The sequence below is a fragment of the Excalfactoria chinensis genome, chromosome 6 (genome assembly GCF_039878825.1).
Source record: "Excalfactoria chinensis isolate bCotChi1 chromosome 6, bCotChi1.hap2, whole genome shotgun sequence".
Lineage (NCBI taxonomy): Eukaryota > Metazoa > Chordata > Aves > Galliformes > Phasianidae > Excalfactoria > Excalfactoria chinensis.
In genome coordinates this window covers 32,663,652-32,673,969 of record NC_092830.1, presented here as the reverse complement: position 1 = coordinate 32,673,969, position 10,318 = coordinate 32,663,652, and positions in this window count along the sequence as shown.

Sequence of the window (10,318 nt, the reverse complement as noted above, 5' to 3'; positions counted from 1 at the left end):
GCCTCCCGGCCGGCTGTGCATAGCAACTGGCCTTCCCACACCTCCCTTATTTATCACAGGGTGCTGGAAATGGGATGGTGGCTGCTGGCATCTCCCGCCGGGCCAATCTGCATCCCAGGGTGCAGAGAAGCAATATTTCTGCTGGGGCTGGAAGCACAGCCATTAAGAGGGTTTGGGGATAGGGAGCATCTGTCCGTGACAGAAATTCCTGCTGGGAGCACGATGTCACAGCCTAAAGGCTTCAATTTCTCCTCACTCATGTTTTTCCTGGTTCATTTGGCAGACCAACCTGAAGTGTAAAATGCAAAAGGAATCTGCTCTTCCTTTAACTGGCCAGTAAGCAAATAAATTGGTGCTTTTGTCTAATCTGTGGCTTTGGCATCAGTTCCAGAATTGAGGAACAGTCCAAAGGGATCTGGAGTCAGGAAAAAACAGTTCTTGTTTGGTACACTGAGAGGAGAAACTTTGCTAATGTGCGTGCCGTGCCTGTGTGGGTGGGTTTTAAGTTTGCTTGGTTCGAGGTGTCAGAGCCAAGTGTGAAATTCATCCTTTGCTGCCAATGTGTACACTGACCTCTTCTATTGCTGGGAACATGAAGCAGATTTGCATGAGTTTTTTGCCGTCACCAAGAGCAGATGGAAGTTGTTTAAAAATTGTCACTGCTGATGAACTTTTTCAGCACATTACACTTTTGCAAATGCAGACATGGGAACATTTGTGTTGTAGCATGCGTGTGTGCAGGTGTCTGCTCTGTGGGTTGTCACGCACGCGAACATGTTGAAGGCTAAAACCTGGAGCTTCTCAATTGTGAGTGCTCGGGCTAAACAGAAAATCAAAGTGTCATCTTCAGAAAAAATGAAGAGAGGCAGAATTGGCAAATTTTGTCCTTTGGTCATTAAAAATTATTTCGATCCACCATCCTCCTGAAGATTATGCTATTTGCATTCACGTGCCTTTGCATATGCCTCATTGTAGGCATAGATATCTAACAAAAGCTGTCCTCTTTCCCCCTACTGCAAGCACTACGTGCCTTAGGAAAATAGATCTCTTGTGGAGATGAACAAAGCAGTAATAAATAAACTGTGGAGACACTGAAGATGGGTCAGGACAACCGTACGATCAGCATTTAGAACAAGGCAACCCCAATTCACTTTCTTCTTCTTCACTGTGATGTGGCTGCATTTTATGGATATAAAAAATGAGTCTCTTGAAAAGGCTGTCAGAATGAACATGAAGAGCACTGAGTTATATTGAGTAGTGAAATATAAATATTCAATTTGAATTTCCTTACTTTGGAAGTGGTGACAAATGCCGTGTTGAACTGGTTTTGCTTGAGCACAGAGCTGGTCAAAATTTGCTGGGCAACATTCTGGGCCACATGTCCCTTGGGAGCCACATTGGCCTCTTGCAAATGTTGTCACTTGCTTTGCAAGCTCTCAGCATAGTGAAGGAGGCTGAGGGAGGCCTCATATCAGGGAGGCCTCATATCACAGAAGCCTTATATCTATCTGACTGTTGTTTCAAATGTTGTTGCACTTATGATTGCATCTTTTTAACTCTCTTGCATTTTACCCCTGAGCAGTAAGCTATATGCAGATCTTTCTTAAGTAGAATAAAGAACATTGCAGTCCTTTTCCAAGATGCTGCAACTTGCCTAAAAGCATGTTGAACATTTTGACTTTCTTGCTGGTATTTTATTCATGACTTTAGTTCCTTCCTTTTAGCCGAGCTGTAGCTGAGATGAAGAATGAACATGAACAAGATGGCTGAGTTAAATATAGCACTGGGGCTGGAGCGTAACACCCTGTCCAGGACTCTAGTCATAAAAGAAGAAAGAAATTACTTCAGAGGGGATTAAGCACTCTCCTGCTATAGAAGTTGTATGTGAAGTCAAAGAGTGCAGAGTGCTGAACAGTATGCTAGGAAAAGGAAAATCCTAGGATGCTGACCCAGAAAATTAACACACCGCTCCATGGTTAGCTCAAAATGGAAGAGGAGTTTCACAACTCTTTTTCCTAAACCAGGGACAGCTGTGACAAAGCTGTGTGATGGAGTCACAGTTGCAGCTCCATTCTGAGTGTGCCTGCAGGTTAGGGAACCTCTGTTGTCTTACTGCTGTAGTGAGGCCCTACAGGCAAGCCCAGAGATAAAACAGAAGGAGGGAAAGCTGGGTCAGCACTGCTGAGGAGGCAGAGTGCATGGGACTGTTGTGGCTGCATCTCCATCCCCTGAGCATTTGCTTACCTCCTGGTGTGGCTGGTACATGGGGGACCTACTCACACTGCTGTCTTTCTCTCTATGTGAAGATAAATGCTGCTTCTGTGATGACTGAAAGAAAACTGTACTTTGAGATCAGAGACATTGATCTGCTATTCTTCTATTGATTAAAGCAACCTGAAAACAGGGGTGATTAACAAACTGCTTAATCAACATGTGCCCAATACCTTTCTCTGTACAGAAAACACTACAGTAAAATGCTATTTGTTCTGAATAGGCAGCATAATCATCACAAAACCTATTAAATCCACACATGCACTAGCTTCCATAAAATCATTCCCTCTCAATAACAATCTTTTGTGGGGAAAAAAGGCTGCTGGATGCCAGTTTAATTCCAATTTGAGTGTCTCCAGATCTACACTGAAGACATTTGTCCACTGAGCTTCATGCCTTTTATTAGGAATGACTTACTATAAAAGAATGTGTTTCACATTTAGCGACCCTGCACATTAGAAAGGGGTGAAAAATTGATTTTTTTGGTCTGCTGACTGAAGTAGAATGTGTGAGGGAAATGCTTGTGGGTTGATTCCAGCCCCTCCTACTTTTTTTTGTTTTCCCATGGAAGTGTGAGATAAAAAAGGCAAAAAAAAGATTGCGTTGTCCGAAGCATTTCTTTGACACGGAACAAAATATGTCGTTCCGAAAACATGAAAGTGAGTGGCCTGGCATGTCTTTACCAGGGAAAATAAAACAACAAACAAACTCAACAAAAACACACTATGTTTTCCAGTGTAAACATTGGAATCTATGAACTAGTTCAGTTGACCAAGTCTGCACTGTGTTTTGGTACAAATATTCTCTGCCTCTTTTGCTCACCCTCAAGAAATATACTCAGTTTTGCCATGTCTACTGGACCTCCAGGCTCTGACTTCCCTATTCAGTAGGTCACCAGTAGCATCAGCACATTATGGAAGTGGGACAGATGTGCAGAATCAGTGCCAAGTTCTGCTGGGCTCACAGAGTGTGGGCACCACCTGTCCTTAAGTGAAGTGTGTGTCGCCACGTCCTTGTTCGCTTCTCTCCTGAGCATCTTGTGTTGGTGCAAACCAGCAGTAACTTCAAACGCAAGAGGTTAGTGTCTATTGCAATGAAGTGACCTCTTATTGCTTGTGCTTTCCTCTAGCGGTTCACCTGATCTTTACCAATGAGCAGCAGTGCCAGCAACAACAAAAAATCTTTGCCAGAACTTTTGGTGTGACAAAAATGGAAACTGCACCCCCAAATGTGATTTTTACATAGTGTTTCTAAGTTTTTACTGGAGAAAGGATGTAGAAAAGGATACCTTACTGTCATGTAAGGTCTTGCAATTTTAAAGTAAAATATTCAATTTTTTTTTTTTTTAATTTTTATTTTTAGTGCATCTTCAAAAATTCTCAATTTTTTTAAACACAAAAAGGCAAAAGGTTGATCTTGTTCACAAGAATTTGTTGGAAATTGTATTAGAGATCTGTGGATATTTAAATGCCCCAGAGTCAGAATTCCTACCATCTCCTGGTTCAGACTCATGGAATTAATCACAGCATTAATATTTGCTTTTAGCTTAGAAAAGGTGGTACAACTGTATATGAGGCTTTTGTGGCTGCCCTCAGATGAGCTGGAATATTTTATAACATTTAATGGTCTATTTTCTTGTCCTGTACCAATTAATTAAACTCTAATGTTAGCAGCAGAAAGCTTAGTCAGTCCTGAAATGATTCTCTCTTAAGTTACTTCTATGTTTGTTGATTGAGAAGATGTTTTCCATTGCCTCGGTTCAATTTGTTCTCTCTTAAAGGCCATTATGTAATATATTTAGGAGCTTTTCCATACAAGACTTTGGAAACTTTAATTCTTGGTTATTGAAGTAGGAGATGATACAAATGAGTATGCTGAAAGCTAAGAAAGCCAGCCTTGATTCTTCATGAGAATTAAACTTCTCTATTTTAAGAGCCTTATCTCTCTTTTATTTGCTTTGTGTACCTTCCATTCTGATAATCTTTAGAAGGAGGGTGCTATCAATTGGAGAGGGAGAAACAGGAGTGAAAATTGACCTTCCAGAAGGCAGGAGCAAATCAATGAAAAGAAGCAGCATTCTTTGCTGCAGAACCTTGCTGTCTTCCGTGCCCCAGGATGTTTCTGACTGGTTCCAACCCATGTATCACCCAGTGCCTGAATCTTGGCCTGCCTTCTCAAAGATCCATAGTGATAAACCCTAAAGCAGCTCTGCATTCTTAGAGACAAGACATAAACTCTTTATGTTCACGTTCTCTCTGCACAGCAGAGGAAACATAACTTTGCCCATTATTTACAAGGACTGTCTGATGAGTTCCAAGATTCCAAGAACTGCAAATGTGCCCTCTTGGCCCTTTCCAGCAATTATATATCTTCTCCTCAAGTCTTCCTACTCCAAAGACAACTCCCTGGCTTTATTTTCCAAACCCCAGCACTTCAATACTGATCTAACACAGAAGTGGCTGCTCTATGAGGTTAGTAATGCTATTCTGTTTGTGTGCAGCATGGAGAATCATGTCTCATTTCAACCTGATAGGACTCTTTTTTTTACTGCCTCTTTAGTTATTTCACAGAATCACAGAACGGCCTGGGTTGGAAGGGACCTCAAGTATCACGAATCTCCAACCCCCTAGAAAGCTGCAAGATTCTGCTGTAAACTATTACCTACCTTTACCCCATCCCCTCATAATTGTTTTGAGTTCTGTGATTCTTTCTGCTGCTCTGAATGTGTTCTACTCTGTTTGCACTTCCTTTTGTTAGTGCTGGAACATGAAGGACTACAATCAAACACTAAGTAAAATGTGGTCAAGGAGTCAGTCAATGGAATTGATAGGAGGTAAACAGAGCAAAGGAGTATGAAGCAGCTGCAAAATGAACAGGGGTTGAAAACTGGCAGAGAGCTTTTAGGCATTAGAGAAGAATGGCCTTGCAACAGATGTCAAAGACTTAATTCATCTGAGGATGGAGGTTGGTAAATTTATGAGCAATTTTGCAGGAAAGAGCTATTTCTGATAGCTGGAGTGAGTCCTAGCAACCTAGAAGGTCTCTTCCAGCACTGAAGTGTTGCTCTCAGAGGCAGAGGCACATGCAGTAGATGCTGTCAAGTAGGCTGGCTCTTATGCAGGAAATTTGTCACTTATTTGTGTTCCCCAAATTAGGATATGCCTGATTATTGTATTAAATGAGCTAAAAAATGTGGGGGAGCAATGTGAGGGCCACCATTGGAGAGCAGGTAGGAGCACAGAGGTCTGGAGCGAGGTGAGATGGTGGAGGATGCCTGTTTCTGAACTGGGAGGTGAGTTGCAGATGTTTCTGCAGCAGCCACACCGTGTGTCAGCTTGGTCAGTCCTGTGGCCCCATGTCTGCTGTTCATAAAGCTAAAAGCACTCCAGCTCAAGAAGAACCATAAACCAGGGAAACAAAGATATAATCCAGTGTGAAAGAAAACCCAGAGAAAACATGTCACATCACATGCTCTGGCAGAGACTTCAGGTTGGCCTCATTTAATCAAATATTCATGCTGTGGTTTTCCCTCCTCCTGCAACGGCAGCCGACATTGATCACTGAAAGCCAAAAACAGAGAGATTGCCCTTGCTTCTATTTCAATATCCCCCTTAGCAGCATCTTTTCACACCTTTGTAGATCTGCACTCCTGTTACCCCAGTTAAGGAGCCTTCAGTTCTGGGTTTGGGTATCACAGTCGGGCTGTGTGTGCACACTGATTTGCACAGCGCACATCCAGTGTGCAGCTTGCCTTGACAATTCTGATGTGCCAGGTTTTAACATGGCATGGCACTTTTTAAGGGCTAAAAAAAAAAGGCCTTCATGAAATACTGCATCATATTATTGGCTATCTTGATTGTATTGTTCTTTCTCATTATGCAGAATCAAATTGTGTGCCTGCAGAATTTGATAAACTATAGCACTTCACACATCTGCAACTGCCTAACTTGATTACAGTAGTTTAATTCTGCTTGATATCAATCGGCTCTGTATGCAGTAAGATTAATTATTGCTGTCACTTTGTGAGCACCGTGATAAGAAAACATAGATTCTGAATGGCAGATGCAAATTTGTTGGGAGCAAGAAGAGTGAATTTGCCTCTCTTGCTCGCCAGAGATGGAGAAAACCTGCAAGAGGTGAGCTGGCCTGGGAAGTGATGTGCAGGCTGGAGACAGGAGATGCACCTGCTACAGCTCCCTGCTGCAGATGGGTACCGGTTAGTGGAAACTGGTTTCTCTGCTCTGTTAGTGCTCCAGAGCATCCCAATTACATTACCCAGTCAGATTGAATTTATTTGCAGGTATGCAGCAGTGAGCATGGAAACTAGCTGGTCCCAAACGTTTGTCTTAAGGAGACTGTTTGTGCTGTATATTTGGCTCTCCTACACTGCGCCTCTTTATAGTGATTTACACTGACTCAGAGTGGGTGTAAAGCATTGCCAGATCTGAATGGCAATAATTTCCACCTGCTCTGTGCTGCCATAAATGACTGCACAGGAAACTTGGACTGAAAAGCTGCCTGCTGTTGCAGAGGTGACAGACATAGATGTTATTTTTGCCTTGTTGTTGTGTACTGGCACTGTGTAAAAGCCATGTGGAGCTGCAGATTAGAGTTTAATTCTCCTGGATACCTGGTATGTGGTCTTGCTTCAGGGGAGCAAGCGAAAGCATCCCCAGCTGCCCCAGCCCCAGTGCAGACTGTACAAGGCTCTGGAATGTGAAGCAGCAGCAAACCTTTCTACCTTCCAGCTTCATCCCTGTAAGAAAGAATAGGGCAGAACTTGGGGGGGGGTAAAAGTGTATGCTTTGGTAGACGGCAGTTTGGGAGTCACTTGTGATGTTTTCAGGACTAAATCATAGAATCAGAACAGCTTAGATTGGAAGGAACCTTAAAGATCATCCAGTTCCAACCCCCACCATGAGCTGATGCTCTCCTCCAGATCAGCTGCCCAGGGCCCAACCAACCTGGCCTTGAGCACTTCCAGAGATGGGGCATCCATAGCTTCCCTAGGCAACCTGTGCCAGCACCGAAAAGTAAGCACCAAAAATAGAAGGCCACAGGTATTGCTGGTTTCTTCATTAACAGCTGATGACTGTGTGGGTTCATTTGTAAACAAAACAGCTTCTGGAGATCTGAACATGCTTGAAAAGTACCTGAGGGCACCTGTGGCTGAGATAGTGAGATGAGGTTTGCTAATAAGAGAAGTAACTGGGGATGAAGGCAGTCACAAACCTTTCCACAGGGTGTGGAATGGGTCTGATCATGTGCTTGGAGGACTGCTCAGCTTCCATGTCCTCCAGCACCAACTGTGCCTGTACTCTGCAGCCAACACTCTTTCTGCAGAGCGAGCTGGGTTAGGGACTCCCAATGCCATGACTGGTTGATGAGCTACGTGGTATTGCCTCATTTCTGTACAACCAGCAAGCCAGGACACTAAATAAAGTGTCATGAAAAGAGATGCAGTTTAAATGCTTCTTTGGGATGTTCTGTTGCTTTTTTATTTATTTATTTATTTATTTATTCAGAGAGAACTAATATTTAGAGTTACACAAGAATTTTCAGATGACGTTTTTGTACACAAGGAGAGTGCTTACAAGCTTGTTTTCTTAGGTATCCAACTTATTTCTCTGTTGGCAATGTAAGGAGATGAAATACTGTGAGCAGTCCCCTGGAAAAACTAAAGTTTCCTTTGCTGCCTTTGGGATGAGCCCTGAGCTCCAGCTTGGCTGTTCTCCTGGAGCCCTCCCACACTTGTAATTTGTAAGAAGTTTCCATGAAAAGCCATCTATATGCCTACAACTGAAATCTGTGACTAAAAGCTCATTACTAAATCAGCCTGTGGACAGATAAGAAGTGGGGATACATGAGTTTGGATTTTCTCTTTCACTTCTCCATGGCGTGGGCTTGAGTATCTGCTTTTCCCCTGTATAATAAACCTTTTATACATAAATTACACCAACGTTCATATCAACAAAGCCCTAAAATGACCGCTCACTTACAGAAAAACATTTGCACATCTTTTCTGTGCTTGCGTTGTTAGGTGGCACAAATGAACTCATGGAAGTGGAGCTGATTCCAAAAATGAGCAGAACAATTTTTGTTTAGCAAACGTTATGAAGGAATTAACCACAGCTACAACCTTGTGCTGTCCTTTGCTCGTACTGATGGTAATTGGTTTTGTGATGGGGCTGTTCATCAGACAGACCTGGTTGGGTGACCTCTCATCTCCTCTCCAAAGCTACAGATAACTAATTTTCATGTTTGGTTTAGGGTGGACATGAATAAGTGACCTTTCTGAATGGGAAGGACTTTCCCAGTTTCTTCCATTGCTCTCTTTATCGTGGTTTTCATCTTCTTTCCTTGGATTCATTTCTACTGCCATTCTTTCGTTAATGACAGTTGTTCATTGTTTTTCTTAAATACCTTGCCTTTACCAAGAAGCACCTTGGTATGTATCAACCACTATTCTATTAGGGAATTGTGCAAAGCTGATGCAGCTGGTCAAAATGGCTAATGCTCAAAACCTGAATCACCAAAGAGTGTAGGTCTCTCGGTTTGTCTCCTCATTTCTCCCTGCTCAGAAAATCACACAGTGTGTATTTTCAATAGTCAAGAATACAGGAAGGGGAGGAGGTGTTTATCACAGCAGTTTGAGTGCTGGAAAGGGACCATTTGAAAAGGACAGAGGATAAAAAGCCATGAATCAATATTTCTGTGTGCCTTCTGCTGCTGTTTATTTGAATCCATTTGTTTTGCTGACATATTTCCCATGCGGCTGGAAATGTTATTTCCTTTGATAACATCAGCAATTGATGTGCTGCATTTGCTGTACAGCTAGGTGTATCCCAGCCAAAGGGATGTCTTTGGCTCTGTAAGTGTTTGGTGCTTTAAAAACAAGTGCAAGTTCACTTTTATCACTTTTAACTCCCAGCTGTGCTCCCCTGCATGATGTGGGCTTGTGCTGTGCTGCTGGGTGATGCCTTTCTCACAGGGAGCGAACCGACAGTGAACAAATTGCTTCTGACCGAGGGCATACCATTACTTTAGCTGCATGAGAGCTCTGGGATTTCATGGGATGCAAAGTGTGCTGGAATGAATGCCCTGGGGGTCTAGCAGGTCTGCTGCTGATGGATGCCAGGCAGTGATGGGGAGAGCATGCTGTCAGCAAGGAGCACTTCTAGAAGTCCTCAGAGCTGGAAAGGACCACTGTGCTGGGAGCCAGAATGCATCACCCATTGATTTACTGAGAGGATCCTTGTATCAGAATCCACTGCTCCCTGCACTGGCCACAGCCCCTAATTACAAATCTTCATTGTTGAGCAATATCCTTTCAACCAAACCTTCAATTCTATACATATATTATACATATATGTACATGCAAACTGTATTTCAACAAAACTGCAGCTCCTATGAGAAAACACAAGGTTTTTTACACCACAAAGCTGTGTTTGCTGTGCCGTGCAGAGGTACGAGGAGGCAATTTCTGTTTATCTGCCTTCCTTTCAGTACGTGCACTGATAAGACGTCACTTACACTACAAACTCCCTGGCTTCACATAGGAGTAATTTCAGTGAATGGCATATTGCCTTTTTTTTGGTAAAAATGCTTTTACATTTATGTAAAGAATGTATCTTGGTCTCTCTCATCATCATCGGTATATGGAAAAAGCAATTACATTCTCTTTCAGTATTCAACAAGGAAGGAGAAGCTTTCAATGAGTCACAGCATAAAACGATTCATGCTCTGGGGGGAGTAGGGAGAGGAGGGGAATGAAACAGAAAACATTTCCTGTGTGTTGCCTGCTTTCAGTGACCTAGAAAAAAAAACCCACAATGTTTTAGCCTCTCCATAGTTACCAGAATATCCATTTTTTTTTCTTTTTACATGCTGTTTTGTTCTCAGAGCCCGGCACCTGCAGGAGGTGAATTCTGTGCTCTTTGAGTATTGCGATCAGTAAGTGGAGAAGAGCATATTCTTCCTTTGTAAAAACCGTTCAGCAGTCTCCAATAGCTTTTCCTATTCAGGAGCTGCTCAAAGGAACGTACCT